The 19,871-nt window shown below is 43.6% G+C and overlaps 1 protein-coding gene and 1 pseudogene across 2 annotated transcripts in view; one reads left to right on the top strand and one right to left on the bottom strand.

Annotated features, from left to right (window-relative positions):
* Arl15 (ADP ribosylation factor like GTPase 15) overlaps nucleotides 1-19,871 on the top strand; it is a 365,109-nt gene that overhangs the window by 163,398 nt on the left and 181,840 nt on the right. The gene's annotated exons all lie outside the window — the stretch shown is intronic.
* On the bottom strand, nucleotides 10,903-11,036 carry LOC127212465 (thymosin beta-10-like; annotated as a pseudogene).

Below are 19,871 nucleotides of genomic sequence, written 5' to 3'. Positions count from 1 at the left end.
CTACACACATATTCCTCCCCTAAACAACACTGTCAGGTCTGTCACAGCGATGCCCTTCTGTCCTGTTATCAGGGTTACTGTTGCTGTGGTGATACACCCCGACTAAAAGCAACTTGGGGAGGAAAGTGTTTACTTCAGCTTGTACTTCCAGGCTAGTTGTTTTTCTCATTTCTGCAACAAAATACTTGACAAGTTAAACTTACGGAAGGAAGAGCTTGTCTTCTTTTGTGCTCATCATTCAGGGCTCCAGTCCACCATAACATCAAAACCATGGTGGCATGAGCTTGAGGCAGCTGGTCACACAGCATCCACGGCAGGGCACTTGGGAGTGGGGACCTGAATTGCCGTACTTGGCTTTGCTGTCTCCTTTTGTGTATTGTGGGACCCTAGCCCATAGAACGGTACTGCCCGCAGCTAGTGTGGATCTTTCCACTTCAGTTAACTCTATCCAGAAAAAAAATTTTTTTTCACATTCATGCTCATAAATATGTCTGCTAGGTGATTCCAGACCCTGCCAATTACGGGGACAATGTTAACCTTCACATTGAGTTCTTGGTATATCTGTCAATACTCAGTTCGTTTGAATCATAGAGAATTTCCCTACAATATTTGCTATTCATTGATGGTTTCATATATGTATCTTGATCATAACCACCCTCAACACACTTCTCCAACTCTGCCCCAAATGTTTCTCCCTCTCTCTTTCATGTCTTTGGTTTTGTTTTATTTATTTTCTTTACATTGAAAAACTTTTTATTAAATATTTCTATATATTTTACATATACATTTATATTATTATACATATATACAATAAACTACCTATAGCAAGAAGAACCACGCCACAATCAGGATTTATATACATGTCACATTCATAGCGTTTGGCTAGTTGTATTTGGCATCCTTGAAGAAAACATCTTTCCTATCTTGGTGAGTCTAAAATTATGAATGTAAATCAATATCTATTGTATTTCATTATTATCAACTTAATGGTTTTCTTTTAAAATAGCCCAGTGAATTCTATTAGTGTTGCCATCACAAGTGGCAGTGAAGTGTGGTGCAGGGTCACTCGGGGAGATGCTGGGTCCTTAATTGGACTTGATAATTTCTATTAAGTAATAATAAAATAGCTTAACTGTAGGATTACATTTTTTCCCTAGGGATGTCTCAGATCGCCAGTGTAGTTGTGTGTGTTGTCCTTTATACTTGGGCATATGGTATACTGCTGCCAATGGACCTAGCAGGATTTCATCACAAAACACGTATTTTTAGGGATTTTAAGGTATTTCCTTAGATAGTGTTAAAAACAAAACTTGAGGATCAAAATGTCTTTTAAAATTTATTTATTTACATATGCCTGCATGACAGAAGACAGCATCAGATAGAAGAGGACACCAGATCTCCTTATGGCTGTGAGCCACCATGTGGTTGTTGGGAATTGAACTCAGGACCTTTGGATGAGCAGCTCTTAACTGCTGAGCCATCTCTCCAGCCCAATGATCAAAATATTTAAAAATGTACTTTTATTTCATGTGTTTAAATAATGGACTGCGTGTACATATGTACAACATGAGCCTGCAGTTTGCCTGCAGATACCAGGGGAGGAGGTTGGTTATGTTGAGAGACTGGAGCAAGCCATCCTTTGGATGCTAGTCACCAAACCTAACAGTTGCTGTTATGTGCTGAGTCATCTGTCGAGCTCCTGTAGACCAAAATATTTTAAGGTTCAGCTACATAGTACAAACTATTTTATAGATCAGTTTATATAAATGTTAGGAATGTATTTTGTTTCTGTGTGGCGTAGATTTATATTCCTATTTGAATTATATCCTATTACCTTTTTATTACACATTTTCAACTGTTTTTAAAACATCATTTACATATTTTAGACAATTGGATAAGTTAAAATAGTACCATGTAACTTTACTTTTCTTTGTTAAAGCTTAAATTTTTAATCTTGTAGTCCTTTGGAAATTGTTCTTATCTCATCGTTTTGCTCTTTAATAGATGGCTACTTTATAAACACCAGTTATTTTAGATGAAATTTCACTTGAAAATTTGCCTTGAGATTTTTATTGGTGATGTGTTAAGGTTTTTGGTAAATTTGGGGCATGAGCTGAAACTTATGATGTCCTGTGATAGTAACAGTGTTTTTGAATATTTGTTTTTTATTATATTTTAATTACGTGTTTATGCTTTGGTGTGTGTGGGTATGTGCCCGTGTATGTCCATGTATGCCCGTGTTCTCGGAGGTGGAAGCCAGAAGCGTTGAGTTCTGGAGCTACAGCTCCAGGTAGTTGGAATCCAGCTGTACTGGGAACCAACCTATGGGCCCATGGAAGAGTGGTACAGACTCTTAACCACGGAGCCATCTCTCTGGCATCACCAACAGTGTTTTCTGTTGTGTGAACCGCTTACGTAATCTTCAGGGTATATTTCCAGATTATCATGTTTTGTAAATGTAAGGACTTTCCCCTTGTGTTATAGAGAAATTAAAAACAAACAAACAAACCAAAAGCCAGTTAAATATATTTCTCATCATGAGCAGTCTTCGGGTTAATTTCTTTGGGTTCCTAGCATCGTTGCTGTGATGTCCTTCTGTCTGCGTTCCCGCGGCGTTTACCTTTCACATCAGTTACCTGCCCTGCTATGTTACTAGCCACAGCTCAGGGCAGGCGAGTCAGTGGTAGCTATGTTAGTGTTGTGCGTTCTCTACCCTACGGCAGTCCTTGGCAGGGCAAGTTCACCTGAAACTCACCGTTCCAAGACTTTGACTGGAATCGATGAAACTAAAGACGTTGTGTATAAACAACAAGTTTGGAAAAAGAGAAAAAATCACACATGACATTGAGAAACGGCTCAGAGGTTTAGAGCACTGACAGCTCTTCCAGAGGACCTGGGCTTAATTCCCAGAAACCACATGGCAGCTCACAACTGTCTGTGACGCCAAGATCTGACACCCTCACATAAACATACATGCAGGCAAAACACCAATGCACATAAAATAAAAATAAATAAAATTTTTTAATAAAAGGAAAAGAAAACCATTGATAGTAAACTATGGTGGCTGAAAAGTAGGGGGAACAATTGTGCACAGATGCCATGGAGGGGGGATCATTGCGTGGCTCTAGTGGTATTTAATATCGCCCTTGTAACTAGATTATCCTTTGGAATGGAGGAAAAGTACATGTTAGCAAAAAGGAAACTCATAGACAGTGGCAGCATGGGAGAATTATTAACACTGGATGAAAATGTAAAGGTTTGCCAGTGGTATGTATGGACTTAGGTCTTGAGAACTTTGTATGGTAGATCTCATTATGTGACTAATGCCTATCATATCAGATACATCGAAATGATCATATTTTCATGATATACAAGGATGAACAGAAACTGACAAATACTGGAGGTGAGGGGTACACATAAGGACACGTGACCCGGACCTCACTAGTCACCTGTGGCCCACGAAGCTCTAGGCACATCTTCCGTCCTTCCCAGAGCACATCTGAGTTAGGAAGGACATCGTGGTCTTTTTACCTTTGCTTCTCTCAGATTTCAATTCAAAGCTGTTTTTGAGATATTTTTCCCAGAAAATAACTCGGTTCTCTTCACGTGCACATAACGGCTTCCCTTTAAGGTACTCTAAATCTTTGATTTTCCCAGCTGAAATCCCAAGAGGCCCATTCATTAGCCTTGTCTTCAAAATCACAGGTTTGAATAGAAAGCAGAGACGTCATTCTTGCATGTTCTTTGCCCAATCACCAACGTTTCAGCCCTTAGCTGTTATGCTTGATTTTGGTTTCACGATAAAAAATTGTATTTCAGTGTCAGACCTTAGGGGGGTGGGTATGTATGTATGTATGTATGTATGTATGTATGTATATATATATAATAATTTCAGGTCCTTCTTTCAAGGATATAATGCTGCTTTCAAATAGTAATCAAATTGTTACATTTCACATCTGAAGGAGCTGCTGCAGTCTAAACAAAATAATCTTAATGAGCCATTTTCTTAAAAAAAAAAAAAAAAAAAAAAAAAAAACCAAAACAGTACTTCCTTTGATTAAAGAACCTGGTTTAAGTACCAGAACACCATAACTCAGTGCTGCTCCATCTACACCAGTTGCTGGGTTAGCAAAGCAGGTGCTTCACAGCTCCCTGTCTTTCCTGGCACTTAACCAGTTAAATTAATTGCAAACATAAAGACAGATCCTGACTTAATGTCTTTATAGATTTTAATACTAGGAATAGGAATAGATTAAAGAATTTACAATTTTTTTTTTTTCTCTAGATGTAACAAAGTTGCTTTGGTTATGTATGGTTTTTTTTTTTTTTTTTTTTTTTTGAGGCTCTTACTTGAAGAGCTATATGCAAAAATGAAATTAGTATCCATAGACAAAATAATTCAGAGAAGGAAGCAGGAGAAGGCAGTTGGGCAGGCCCGAGGGATGTCAGGACTGGATGCTGCTGTTCACCACTGTTTGACAGGTGATGGCGTTTGCTTGTCCCCTTCTCCCCATAACAAAGAAAGGACGTCCCAAGAGTGTAGACCATGTCTTGTTTGACCAACATCAGGAAGACGGCTCTGTCAGGAAGGAAGATGGTTGTATTCAGTGCTCCGTCAAGTCTATGCTCTGTGCTCTGCTCTCTGCTGGGTTTTCTTGATCTTTTTGGTTTCTTCCTTTCTTGATATTTGTCTCGGTTATACGTCTCTATTTTTGCTACTGTCCACGTCTCTCCCTCTCGCGGATTCACCTTCCCCCTCGTCTCCCACGAATGATTTACTGCTTCTAATATGCTCTGAGTAGAGAGCCAAGAAATTAAGTGTGATCACTGTTTTTCCCCCTCGAGGCAAAATGTCTGTGTTGGCCCCCGGGGACCTTTCAGTGTGTTAGGCAAGTGAGCTTTAGGGCGTTAATTTGAGGACATTTCCTTAGATTTGAGTTGTAAGAATCGAGTTTGTTTGCCTGTTTTTAGTGCAGTGATGATGGCAACAACATTTAAAAACTCACAGAAACGTCACTTCCCCGTGTGAGGGGTGCTTTGAAAGTCAGTGTGCTTTTAGGGGACACGCTCATGTTACCTAGAAGTACTTCGAAGCCTAAACGACATAGGGGGAGCTGAAAATATAGTACAGAGTTGGTGACCCGCCATCGTGTGAGCCAGTGGATCAGGCCGTGCCTAATTGGCTTGCCGCTGGGTTCCTGACTTCCAGTGTTCTGTTTGATCTAGAGAAGCCGCTCCATAAACGCTTGTTAGTATAGTAGACGTAGGTCATGTCATTCGTTTGTTTGTGGCACTCATGGCTGCGGTGACGATGGCTTGCTGGTCACCATAGCTTCTCAGCAGACCCAGAATTAATCCTAAAGCCCGCATGCAGGCACTTATTATAAAGAGCAGGCCATGTAAAGCTCTGTGCACACTGTGGTCTGTCTAGCTCTGCCGATAGAAGGGATGCACATGTTTCTCCTCTAGGATAAAAATACGCAGACGAAGCCGGTTTGTGAAATATGAAAGGGAAAGGAAGCCCATGGTGGGAAGTGGTTTTTGGGTTTAGATCTAAAGTGTTTGCTGGAGTTTTCTAGGAAAGTGACAGTAGAAGCATAGGGTGATTCCAGGACTTTGGGCATATCCAAGGTGAAGAGGCCACACTGGCTAGAGGGGAAGGGCAGCCTGAGTGGACGATGCTTCATAGGTTCTCCTGAACCAGGAGGAGAGACGCAATGTGGCCTGCGATCCACAGCTTGAATTCCCAGCCTGGGAATTTTAGGAGCCTCAGTTGGGGCAACAGGTCCATTTGGAGATAAGTTGAGTTTAAAATACCTGGCGTACACCTAGAAGGGGATGTACAGCAGACTGACTGTGGAACAGTTGTTTACTTGTTTGTTTGTTTCTTGAGATGAGCTCTCATTATTTGCTCTGGCTTTCCCGGAACTCACTCTGTAGACCAGGCTGGTCTCCAGCTCCTGGAGATCCGCCTGCTTCTTTCGTGCGGCAGTAGAGCATCTATTTACATGGTGTTTTAAGCATAGAGGTAGCTGAACAGAGTTAGTAAAAACCAAATCACAAAGTGGGTGTGTACAGAGAGAAGGACATTGGTGACCAGAGGCACCTGCATATGAGTCCCGGTTGTACTCATTGTAGATCTGTGTGTGTGGTGGACAGAGACCATCCCTCCCATCCCATCCCCTCCCCTCCCCTCCCCTCCCCTCCCCTCCCCTCCCCTCCCCTCCTCTCCCCTTCCTTCCCCTTTGCTCCCTTTCCCTCCCCTCCCCGCCCTTCCCTTTTCCTCCCCTCCTCTTCCCTCCCCTTTGCTCCCTTCCCTTTCCCTCCCTTTTCCCTCCCTTTCCCTCCCCTTTGCTCCCCTCCCCTCCTCTCTCCTCCCCTCCCCTCCCCTCTTCTTTTTACCTTTGGAGTATAGCACACCACATGTGGCCCTTGGGAAGCCCTCCTAGAGTTTAGTTTTCAGGTGTCACCTTAGAAAGCAGCATTGAAGAGTGAGGTAAATAGCACTGGCCATAGCAAGATGGGCCTGCTGAGGAGACTCTTGGTAACTTCCTAAGACTTCCCCCTGTAGTTCCCTGATCCAGGCGGGAAGTGGTCCCCTGGCTGTAAGTCCATTTGCATTCATTATCTACTGTTGTTTAGAAGTTAACCCCGAAGTTAGAGACTAAACATAAATTTCCTCAGTAAGTTAGATATGCAAGTAGCATAATTATTACGAGTAATTTCACTCTTAAGGCTGTAATTTTTTTCTTTTAATTTAAAACCCTGAAAAATAGAACCTTAGGCAGGTATGGAACTCACACCTCTGACCCCAGGTCTTGTAAGACTGAGACAGAAGACTACTGTGAGTTTGTGGTTAGCCCGGGCTCTATTGTGAGACCCTGTCTCCAGAGAAATAAGCCAAAACAAACAAACAAACAAAAAACACCAAAAACAAGTGGTTCTAACAAAAACTTTCATGATGACGTACAGCTTTCATAGCAACTTTGTTTAAAATAACTAGGATATGAAACAGCTTCCATGTCTATCTGCAAGTGGAGGGTACGGAGAATGTGCTGTCCATACAGTGAGATGCGTCCACAGAGGAATCAAGTCCTAAAGTCTCTTGCTGTTGGGAAATCTCTGTTCCTTGGTGGTGGTGGTGGTGGTGGTGGGGGAGGTTAGATGGAAATGCTCAAAGCAGTCCGATACATGAGAGCTTCTAAACCAAGGAGGCATCCAGGTGGGTAGCGAGATGGAAGGGGGGTTGTGGGTTTTCATGGCCTAACATGGAAGTGACATCACCTCACTTTGCCACAGTTTGTTTGTTAGATGAGAGGCCCTCGCTCTACTTTTCTGGGACCAGTGGGAGGAGATGACAGGAAGATGTCACTACCAGGAACCCAGCCTCCATCCAGTCTCCTACAGACATTAAGGTTGTCCCTCATGGGTTATTTTTATTGGGGCAGCTGGGTCTTTTTCCTGGAAGACTTTTGCTCTTGTAAACGTAAAAATAATTTTCGTGTTCCAGTGGCAGGTGTAGAAGTAGTGCCCCTGACTTTATGAAAGTTCTCAGAATGTGTTTAGGATGTTTTCTTTTTCGTCAGTTATTAGCAAGAGCACATCCTTAGTCAGAGTTGTGATCAAAACTGTGTACTGAAATCTGGCGCTTGACCTTAATTATTTGAAGTAAGGAAGAGATGAAATCTTAGCACCACTCCCAAAGAACAGGAGCAGGGTGAGTTGTGTGGTTGTCCCTCCACCCCCATTGCTTCGTCTTAGGATCAGCCATTGGTGCCGAACAGGAGGTATTCAGACTAAAAGGGAGCAAGAAATGATTAGTATGTTTAAAGCAAAAATATTTTAAGAGTGGACATGCCCTATGTGAAGCAGAGTAACAGGCGTTTTCTTCCCCTCCTTACCATGGTTTCCCCTCATCTGGAGTGAGAAGGGTATGAAAGTGGTCTGCCTGCTGGCCAGCCCAGCCTTAAGAAAATTCATCACTGCGGAACCCTGCTGGAGACCTGATATGTGCTTCTTCTTGGGCAAATGTGTTCTGTAACCATCCCAACCTAGATGAAACGCAGGCCCTGGGCTCGGCATCCTTTGAATCACACTGCCCTCTCTCTTTTCTTCTGAGTTGTTCTTCATGGAAAACTGTATTTGAAAGTGAAGGTCTTGACCTCAAGCCCGTTTCCAGCCCGTTTGTCTAATCTTTGCTAGCGCTGATTCCTAGTAGTTGTACACTGTGACACTGTCTTGCATTCTTCTCTGCTTCCAAGGGCTATATGACACAGGCACACTTACATTTCAGCTAATTAAAATTAATTTCATTTTGAGGGTCCTACTTGGCTCTTGAGATAATAGCAGGCATCCCACAGCCTCAAAGACAAAAGCTGGCAATTACTGATTTAATAATAGGATCCAGTATGGCGAAATCTCTTTAGTAGCACAGGTGCCTTAGTGGCTAATCTTAGTTTAATGTGCAGTAATTGTGTAAAGGAGGAAGTGTGATCGCCCTTGCATGTGAGGTTTGTGCTACATGCTTCATGCACCCAGCGTCAGTTCTAGGGAGTGTCTGTCTGGAGTTGTCTGGAGTGGAGTGACCCTGTCACTATCTACCCTTCACTGTGGCAGTTTCCAAGCACAAAGGGAAAGCTTGCCTTTGAAAGGACAAGGTGGACAATTCAAATAAATGCAGAACGAAGATCAGGGACAGGCGGACGCGAGTTATGCTTAAGACACACAAATGCGAGAGACTGTTTATACTCAAGTCCTTCAATGAATCAGCACAACAGCTGTTTATTAGGATAGTCAACAAATATTGACTGTCTGCGCCGTGCCGGCCCCAACGAGGCATCCCGAGATGCAGATTCGAACTTGGCAAACAAGGAGTCTCTTGGGTGTCTACAAGTTGATGAGAGACAGGGACCTGGTGGGCTGTAGCTGCAAGGATGCCTGAGAAAATGAGACCGCTTCGTGCCGAGGTTTGTGCTTCCCTCTTCTGCTCTTCGTAACCCGGTTATGTTTATTTAAAAGTGGTCTTTGACAAGAAAAAAAGAAGAAACCTGGAACGCATGCCCGTAAATAGCATCTGCAGCTTTAATCTCTACTACCTGTGCGCTGCGTAAGGCAGCCGCGTGAGCACCTGAGGAAACGGTACAGCGTTTTGGCTCTCTGGGCGCTTCTAACAAAAGGAAGAGAGTAATCTGAGCAATTCCCTGTGTCAGCTTTGAAGATAACAGTGTCACACCAGTGGTACTTTAGTTAATTGTGCTTTTTTTCTGTTTTGTTTTGTTTAAAATCTAACCTAAGCCGGTTGTGGTGGCGCACCGGTAGAATTTGCTGAAGGAGGCAGAGGCAGGAGGCCCATGAGTTCGAGGCCCAGCCTGGACTACACATTTAAAATCTAACCCAAGCTAACTTTATTAGAATACTGATCACTTCCCTCTGAAGAATGACGTTAAAAAAAAAAAAATGCTGGAAAGAAGTCAGAAGAGGAAGGTGGAAAGCACTGGAGAAGAAAAATGATTACAGGCTGAGGGAGACACAGGCTGTGGGAGAAAGAAAGGCTTCTTCCTAAAGCCAGGTTTGGTTTCCTGTCATTGCAGAGCCCTTGGGAATTGAGAGGGCCTGACCCCCAGTGTGCACAGCCCTCTGCACTTCTACACTTTTACTTGTAGGTCTTACAACTCAAGTTAGCTCAGGAGTATGTGAAGTTACAGTCTTAAAAAGTGACTATGTAATAACTTAAAAGTAACAACACGACAGTTGATGCTTATGAACACTTAACATATTCTAAATGCTATGATAAAAATTCTGTTTATCTTAACAGTCTTGGAAGGCAAAATACTTATTCTTTTTGTTGTTGTTATTGTTGCTTTTTGTTTTTCCAGACTCTGCGTAGTGCTACTTGTCCTGGACTCACTTTGTAGACCAGACTGGCTTTGAACTCACAGAGATCCATCTGCCTCTGCTTCCCTGAGTGCTAGGATTATAGGCCTGCACCACAAGGCCAAGCCGTAGTACTCTATTCTTATTTTTACTCTTTAGAGGGGAGCTGAGCCTTGGAAAGATTAAGCCAATCAAGGTCCCTTTGATTCCTTGTGACAGAGCTTGGCTCTGAACCCAGGGAGTTAGACTTGAGACACCCTGGCACTGCTTGTCTTTCTGCCGTCCTTCTGTCCTTGAGGACCAGCCTGCTGTATAGGACTGCACCCAGGTCCCATGCATGCATTGCTTACTTCATAGGAAAGTTGCTTATTGAATTCTGGAAAAACAGAATTGGAATCGTTGGAAAGTTTCAGAAACAAATTGATCCCTAAACTGAACTGTCTGTATTTACTTATTTGGAGTGCACATCCAGTTATGTAGTTAAGTACTTCAGGTCATGGTATAAATTAATGTATGCACACCATTAAACTATACATTAAAGTCACCTCCCTGAAGTCTATCTAGACTGTTTTTTGTTTTGACATTCACTCTGTGTATTTCTGCCTAAACATGACCTTGTCTACACTTCTGTGATCAGTCTGGTTAGGGCTACAGAAAGAATGACCGGGCAAGAAAGCTGAACTTCGCCTTTTACGTGTTGTAGTATTTCCACAGAGGCAGTAGAAAGAGAAAACGTGGGCATAGGGCATTCTTCTTTTTTCTTTTTTCCTTTTCCCCCTATGAGGTGTATTTTAATTGCATCAATCATATAAATAATTTTTCTATAAGTATCACAGGGCAAACGGGTGAAATTTGGCAGCCCAATTGGGGAGGGATGGGGCTCCCTTCAGAGCCCTGCAGGCTGGTGGTGGCACGCACGGCCAGGTTCACAGTGCAGCTCGTGGCTCGAGTCTGTTTGCAGGCGGCTCTTCCTCTGTATCACAAGGGTCTGAGAGATGACTGGGTGGGGTGGGGACTCCTCCTAGGCTTTTAGGGAATGTCACTTCTCTTTTCCTTTTCAGTGGTCTCCTTGGGTGGTACGTGTTCTTCTCCTGTGTCTCAGTTTTCTCCAGCTTGGTCTTATCGATGCTGGTCGTTTTCTGCATGTCTGGCTTGTCTGCCATTTTCTTGTATCAGGCTCGTACTCCAGGCTCCAGGTGTTCCCACTTGCTGCTGCAGCTAGAGACACCATAGGGCATTCTTTTATTTTTATTATTTTTAAAAAATTTTTTTCCATAGGGCATTCTTAAGACTTTTTTTTTTTTGAGTGAGTACGCTAGATGAGATCAGATTGAACTCAGAAAGAAATTTGCAGTTAATGCAAGACAAACTTAATACTACACTGTCTTCTACATAAGATGAGACACTGCTGATTTTTTTGTTTTGTTTTTGTTTTTGACACTGGTGGTTTTAAATATTTTCTATGTTCTATGAATGTGCCTTAATCTATAACCATGTACATTCCTTACTAGTTTTTTTTAAAGATATATTTTTAAGTTTGTCATTAAAAAAAAAAAAAATGCTGCTGAGGGAGAAGTACCAAGCCAGGACACGAGCAGTGGGATTTGCAAACTGTGCAAGAATTTGTTGTCAAGCGTGTAACAGATACTCTCCACCTCAACCAGAAGTGTCCTGCTTTGGCTCTTTGGGTTTGGTTGGACTGGCCACTGGCAATTTTGAGCAAAATTATTCACATACTTGCTTTTTTTTTTGGTATGCCACAGACATGCTTTGCTTTTCATGTCTTGCTGGTGGCTCCAAAATTTGCTGCTAATAAATACATAGTGCTTCAAATGCCCATTGTGATTGCCCTGGGGCTTGGGGATGCTCCAGGGAGTCTGTCCCTTGCTTTTGCAGGGACACAGAGGCCATCTGTCGTAGAACCATCCTCACAGCCTTCTCTTTCTGCAGCCGCTGTGAGCTGTGCCTTAAGGTATCTGGAACATAAGGTATCCGGATCACAGCAGAAGACACCCCGCCCCACCCACGAGGCACAGACAGGGCAGTGCTTACTTGTGACGGACGCGCTCGGCCCAGGCTGCCTTGTGACTGTGTGCGTTCAGATATTAGCAGAGCAAAGATTCGTTGTGTATCTGTTTAAGGAAACCTAGGTATTATTAGCAGGTGAAAGTTAAGGGATGTCTTGCCAGAAATGTAAAAATGACATCCAAAGAACTATACCTTACCTACAAACCGTCACCTTCAATTGACAGTGAGTTACTCCTGCAACATGCAATCATTGCACAGTCTGTCATTTGAGAACTATAAAGTATTTTATGAAGGTTTAACTCCTTGAACATTATGTATTGTGTTCTAATTATGCATAAAACTTTGCGTTTCATATGTTCCGATATAGAGATGGACCAGACACATAAGTACATTAAACCTCCCAGTGGCTTCCAATGTGCTCTGGAAGATGGTGTACACATCTAGGTAACCATGCTACAGGGCGCAGAGTGTCACAAGGAGAAACAAGAGTAATGGGCTTTATGGTGAAGCAGTTACCACCTGCCAGAAGATCAAGGGAAACATGGCGCAGTGGATGGCATTAGCTGTAGCCCTTGAAGGACACGTAGTGGTTTGCATGTGTCTAAGACCTCAGAGGAGAGTTGACACGGTCAGAAGTCCAAGCGGGGGGGGATGATGAAACCAGAAGCTGGAAGGCGGGAAGAGAAACTAGGACCTGGTCCAGGGGAAGCAGAACCCAGTTGCATTTGTGGGATGACGCTTGAGGGTGATGCAGAAATGGCAACAAGAGCAGCAAGTGCAGCTGGATTGTGCCGGACTCTGGATGCTGAATCCGATACTCTGCAGACCTTGCGTCCGAGGCATTTAATGTCTTTGTGAGTGAGCTGTGTGCTGATACAACTCAGGCACATTTTGGGGGAAAGAGTACTTAGTAGTTTTTGTTAGATCTGTGCCACAGCCAGTTTGGAAGCTGCCCCGGTGACAGAGATGAAAGGCGAGGAAGGCAGAGTGAGGAGGTGCTCAGGAAGAGGTCAGCAAAATGCACCTGTGTGGAGAACTCAGGCGGTGAGGACTCGATATTGGAGATGATGTTGCAAGCTTGTGTTCAATAGCTCAGACGCCCAGAACATACTGGAAAGAATGTATGAGGGTGACAAGAGGGCACTCGGTGCATTGTTTCTTAGCAATGTTTAAAGTTCTGTTTTATGTGACACAGGCCAAGGACCACCTTCCTTGGAATCTTCAAGAGCTGTGCTAGCTTAGATCTGGGTTCCTTGTCTGTATACATTGAAAGAAAACAAAGCTGGCAAACAAACAAACAAACAAACAAACAGCAACAACAGAAACTGTCTACACCTCAGAGTATGTTAGATTCTGATTTGAACATATGAAGACCACAGAGATCATTCTATGTCCTTCTTGGTTTCGAGATTTCGTTACCAATTCCTGCTCTCCCATGTTTGAACCTGCGTCCCACAAATGCAACTGAGTTCTTGTTCCCCTGGACCAGGTCCAAGTCTCTCTTCTCGCCTTCTGGCTTCTGGTTTCGTTATCTCCCCTGCTTGGACTTCTGACCATGTCTTACACACATGCAAACCACTATGTGTCCTTCAAGGGCTACAGCAAATGTTACCCACTGTGCCATGTTTCCCTTGATCTTCTGACAGGTGATAATAGCTTCAAAGTTAAGAGTGAGTGTTAGCATATAGGCGCTGCCTCTAGGTTGCTTAGCAACCCATGACATCATCGCCTGCAACTGCCAGGTATGTGCCAGGTGCTGTTCAGCTGCACAGTAGATATAAAAGGGCCAACCTGCCATCTCTCTCTCTCTCTCTCTCTCTCTCTCTCTCTCTCTCTCTCCTCTCTCTGTCTCTGTCTCTCTCTCTCTCTCTCTCTCTCTCTCTCTCTCTCTCTGTCTCTCTCTGTCTCTGTCTCTCTCTCTCTCTCTCTCTCTCTCTCTTCCCCCTCCCACTGTCTCTCTGTCTCTTTACCCTCATGGCCCACTCAGGCCCTAACTCCGCCCCCTTTCTTTCTCTCCCTCCCCCACACTTCTACAATAAATCTTATACGTATTGTGTGGCACATACTGATCAGGGAGGATAAAGGTAATTCAAATTAACACTTCTATTTCTTCTTTTCAAATAAAACGCCGAATGCCTAAATTTTGATAGACAATGGATATGTGCTTGTAAGGCACCTTCATGCTTTCAAAACTAAGTGAGACCTCGAAATGCCTCCTACCGCGTGGCCTCCCTATGTCAGTATTTGCTGCATTACTAGTTAAGTCTGCTACAAATTTAAAGTGCCATTAAATTCCTTTAAGAGCAGTCGTTATAAGCTTATCGTATGTTAATTTAAACAATATCTGAATGGAAATTGACATTCAAGGACAAGCACAGATGATGGCATATCCATTTTAGTCATAAAAAAAGGCTTGGTTCTCATCCGCTGTTATATATAGTCTGCACTGGAGCATACAGAGGAAATCCAGACCCACGCAGATGTGCAGTTCCAGAAGACAGGCGTCTTTTAGTAGCCTTTTTTGGATGGCTGTTGGTTGTTTCCTCCAGCAGGCTGCTGAAATCCACGAAGCGGTAGGCTCCCGATTACCAGGGGCAGTGTGGATTCATATCAGTGAACTTCAGTTCCTCCTCACCTGCCGTAACTGTTTCGTATCAGTGCATTAAAATAAATAGATAGATAGATAAATAAATAGATAAATAATTAAATCCATGCAAGGCTTTTTAGCCTCATGTATCAACCATTTAGAAGATCTCGATTCATTAAGTTCTTTTGATTTTTCCAAATATTGACAAGGTTGCATTATAAATATTTTTCTGTTAATATCACCATCAATCTTCCTCGTTAAGAGGCTATTCAGTGCACAGTAGCAGATATAAACAATTTTTCCAAAACTCTGGATTTTGCTTGAAAATAAATTTTATTCCTGACAATGAATGCTGTTGTGTATTTTTCAGATAGCAATGTAAATCGTAGTCTAAATCCACCAGAATTCCAGGTAAAAATGGAGAGGAAAAAAGTATGTGCTTAACGTACAGCTCTGTTAAGCAATTTATCCTTGAAAGAATTGTCTGCGTCAGTACAGCATAGGAATCCTCGCTGCATACCACCCTTTAAGTCATATGGAATGCTTAAATAAAGAGATGCGTTTGGGTTAATTTAATAAGACTGGTAAATTTTACTTCCTGGTTCAGATACTGTTATGTGAAAATGACTTTCTCTTCTTCTTTCTGAAAGTGTGTGGCAGCCTCACACTTACTTAGCCTATGTTCATGCTGTCGCCAGCAGTTACGCTCATATCAACTTTGCAGAGAAATGGAAAATGTCAGCCCTGTGAAGACAGCATGCCATGTCTTAGTCCAGCTATAAGCAGAGCTCTGGGCTTCTGGGCCTCGTGAAATGAACTCAAGGTTAGACTTTGAGAGACGATACTTAATGTTGGCTGGAGTATTGGTCATCTCTGGTCGCGAGGATGTGGATGCTATGAAAAGCAAGTCTTGGGATTTTACACCCATGTACTTTATAGTCTTTGTCTTGTCTGCTACTGAGCCAACAGTTGGTCAGATGGCCAGAATTGATGCTTCTGTAAGTATTCTTTGCATAACTGAAGGAGACCCTGTTGGCATCTTCCTGGAACTCCATTTATTAAACTGCTGGCACCTTAGATTCTGTGCCTGGGGTCTTTTTCTCGTTGCGCAGGTATCTTGGGAACAAGCCTCTGTCCTTTTCGGTGATGTTCAACCAGAAAACCGATGGATATGTAGGCGAGAGCCATCTCCTACCCATCTTCTTCACCACAGTACCTATTCCGTGCTGGCTCCTGGGGCTCCAGCAGGATAGACCCTGTCACCCCAGTGCTTCCTGGCTTGTTGGCCTTCCCTTTATGGATCACATCTTGCCCTGATATACTTTCCTCACTCTGGCTCTCCTGTCTCTTGTACTCATCCCTCAGACTTTTTGTACTAGGGGTGGTCCCAAGAAAGAAAGCAGGAGGTGCTGTTAACATGGTCCCTTTGAGCTCTTCTAGCCTTTGGTTTGCTTTGGTAAACTCTTCTCACCTAGCCTTTTCTGTTGGTGGAGTTTTACTAAGTTCTGGTATATTTAGTAAGTCATCTCTTCCAGGCTATGTCGCTAGCTCTCTGTTCAGGACCTGGTGAGGTGTTTGTTGATAATCTCCAAGGCCTTTGAATGCTGTGAGTTTGGCAGGTTGAGTTGGAAGAAGCTCAGGTATGGGTCTGTCGTGCTGTATAAGAGAACCACTCACGGGCAATGAGTAGCAGACAGAGCCTTAACCTAGACAAAGCCATCCCAGGTCATGGTTCTTTCTTTCTTTCTTTCTTTTTTCCTTTCCTTTCCTTTCCTTTCCTTTCCTTTCCTTTCCTTTCTTTTCCTTTCCTTTCCTTTCCTTTCCTTTCCTTTCCTTCTTTCCTTGTTTTTCGAGACAGGGTTTCTCTGTGTAGCCTTGGCTGTCATGGACTCGCTTTGTAGACAGGCTGGCCTCAAACTCACAGCGATCCACCAACTCTGCCTCCCAACTGCTGGGATTAAAGATGTGCAGCACCATGCCTGGCCATCCAGGTCATGTTTCTTAGGGATGCATAGTTCTGCAGATGTGGTTGGGGGAACTTTTCAATACCAAATGTTTGCTTTTTTTCAGAATAAACTTGCTGTGTCATTTTTTTTTCCTACAGCTCCGTCATTATCTGCAGTTCTGTGGTTTGGCTTTTCTTTTGATTCTTTGAAAAGAAAAATAGGATCATACATTTGATTAGAGCACTTGACCATAAGTATATTTTTATACTTTATATCACTCACTCAGAAACATCTTCATTTGCTTCACTGTGTTTTATATGTAGGTGGGAAGTTTCTATAAAAATTTGATGTAAATGTCTATATTTTAGTCTTTGTTGACTTCTTTGTATTTCATCTTTAAAAGACAGATTAAATAGACTGTTAAAGAATCAAAAGAAGTTAATAGTGAAAAACTGAGATTATACTTGGCCTGTTGACAAAGGCGTGTAATCCCAGCTATTGTAGGGAGACTCGTGGAAGAGTGGGGCGAGAGGGGGCAGGAGCTTCATGAGAAGACCAGGAGAACCAACTACAGGGTCCAGAAGGTCTGGTGGAGACTGAAGCACTGACCAAGGACCCAGGCCTCCTACACATATGGAGCCAGTGGGCAGCTAAGTCTTCATGTGGCTCCCCTAGTAAGGGGGTGGGGCTGTCTCTAACATGGACTGGGTTGCCTGCTTTTTGATCACTTCCCCCTGGCGAGACTGCCTTGCCAGGCCACAGGGGAAGAGGATCCACTTTGTCCTGATTCAACTGTATGTGCTGGAATGGGTTGGGGGGAGGGCTCCCTTTTTCTGATGAGTAGGGGAGGGAGATGGGAGGAAGAGGGAGGGGCTATGATTGGGATATATAGTGAACAAATAAGTTAATCAATTAAAAAAAAAAAGAAGCTGAGGATGGAGACTAATAATTTCCAGGCCAGTCTGCTTGAATAAAGTGAGTTCAAGACCAGCCTGAGTAACTTAGTAAAACTTAAGTGTCAGAAGGAAAAACCTAAGAGGGCGGGCATGGATGGCTCTGTGGTAGATGACATGCCTGTCTTGTGTGAGGCTATTAAATATCAGGCTGACATTTGATAGATGAGGAAGAGGTACATGCTTCAAGCCCGTTCTCGGCTCAACCCCTTCCCTTGCTCTTTGAACATTTTCTTCCTATGCTGGAAGCTTTATTTACCCTTTCAAATACCGCTTCGGGGATTCCTGGTGCTCAGAGGCTCTGCAGTTTTCATTAAGGCTTAAGGCCCATTTGTAACTCAGGTTCTTCAAGCCCGGCTCGTTAGCGGGGCTCCCGCCACAACTTAAGCATTTTGAGGGAAGTTCTTCTTACTCCTTTTTTAATTTGTTAGGCCTTTGGAAAGAGGATGGAAAAGGCGATAAGCAGCACCCCTCTTCTGACTGCTGTCAGAGTGATGAGCACAGTCCTTGTCATCCTCTACTGTGGCCTCTGGCAGTTGCCCCCTGGGAGCCATCTTTAGTAAGGGGTGACACAGCCCCGGCTGTACCAGTGAGGCGCTGCCCCATCCCTACTCAGACTTCTAAGTTCATCTCTGTGCCTGTGCCTGTGTTTGTGATGTTCTAGCCACCCCTCATGTCAGTCTTCAGTATTGGCAAGCTCTAGAGTGACACTGCCAGTACCGTAGTCCCTAGCCATGTGTGATGCTTTAACTTTCAATAGTCCCATTTTTCCATTTCCACTAGCGACACCTCCAGTGCTACCCCAGTACTTACTCTAGTTGCTGCCATGCAGAAAAGCATAGTGAAAGCATGTTTTCATCATCTCAGAAATCTCACTTGGATGGTGCTCATCTACTGACTAGCTTTCCATAGGAACAGCTTTGAGGTTACTGACTTCTTTAAATCCATTGCACCCATCTTTTAGAGGGCAGCTATTAGAGAATGCACACCCTTTGAACTTAATGTGAGGGCATTTAGCGTCCCTTTGGTTGCAGATGACAGAGCGCCTTCTAACCCTGACTTCAGTAACAGCCCTTCCCTTTGCATACCTAAGCTAGAGTCCTTATGAGCTGGGAGGTTGGTTCTGTTCCTCGCCAGCGTTCTAGTGGCTCCACTTAGGGTGCCCCAGCGTGTACCCCATGTCTCCTTTAAGGCTTTTAGAAGTCTAATAAGGCTCAGACCCTCACCGTATCACCAAAGGAATCTGAAAGCTGTAATAGATGAAGTGGCACTTCTGGGCCTGTTGAGGAGAGAATTCTTCTTATAAGCTCCTATGCTTTGCCACATTGTGGTCAGCCATATGGAGTGATGTCTCCATGCTCTGCAAGAGATAAGGCACTTTAAAAAAAATCTCTGTGATGATACACTGCGTTTTCTATCAGCAAAATAAACAAAAAGACTGCTTTTTTTCCCCCCATCTATTTTGTTGACTGCAGTGTTCCCACAACCTGAGGAGCAAATTGGTGACTAATTAGAAAATATTAAGATTCATTTTATACCATACATATGATTTTTGTCTCTCTAGTTTTCCTCTGGTCTTGCTAAGGTATCTTGAACGTGACTTCCCTAACTATTAGAATGAGGATTTTAGATTCCTCTGGGTTCCTTACAACTTAAAAAAGAAAATCTTAGGCTGGAGGGATGCCTCAGTGGTTAGGAGCGCCACCTGCTTTTCCTAAGGTTCTGAGTTCAATTCTCAGCAACCACATGGTGGCTCACAACCATCCATAATGTGACGTGATTCCCTCTTGTGGCCTGTGGGTATGCATGCAGGAGGAACATTGTATACATAAGAATATATAAATCTTAAAAAAAAAAAAAAAAAAAAAAAGAAAATCTTAATACTGCCGTGTGTGTGTGTGTGTGTGTGTGTGTGTGTGTGTGTGTGTGCGCGCGCGCGCGCGCATTTCTGCTACCTAGTTTTAAATAAACTATACATACCCTTGCGTCATTTTGGAAGACGCACCTCCCCCTCCTGCGTTGGCCTGTGGACAAGCCTGGGGTGTGGTTTGAGGTAGATGAGAGGGCCTAGCTGACTGAACGCAGTGTCACCACAGGGCAAGTGGTCCTGGGTGCCCTAAGAATGCTAGCTAGGCAAGCCATGATAAGCCAATCAGTAGCTTGCGGCCCTCCCTTTCTTCTGCATCGGTTTCTGCCTCTGGGTTCCTGCGTGCTGGAGCTCCTGCCATGACTCCCCTCAGTGAAGGACTGTGATACAGAGCTGGAAGCTGAAAGGTACCTTTTCCTCTGCAAGTTGCTTTTGGTCGTGGAGTTTTTATCACAACAGCGCCCTAAGATGGCGCTGGATGTATGTGAGCACGTTCTGTGGGTACAGTCAGCTGCATAGCAAGGTGGAGGCCAGAGGACAGTCTCACATGTCACTGCCCTCCACCTCCATTTCCACCTTGTCTGAAACAGGATCTCCTTATCCACCATAGCACGTGC

This window comes from Acomys russatus, chromosome 30, assembly GCF_903995435.1.
Source record: "Acomys russatus chromosome 30, mAcoRus1.1, whole genome shotgun sequence".
Taxonomy (NCBI): Eukaryota; Metazoa; Chordata; class Mammalia; order Rodentia; family Muridae; genus Acomys; species Acomys russatus.
Note: the sequence above shows the minus strand (reverse complement) of the source record. Positions and strands in the feature narration are given on the sequence as shown.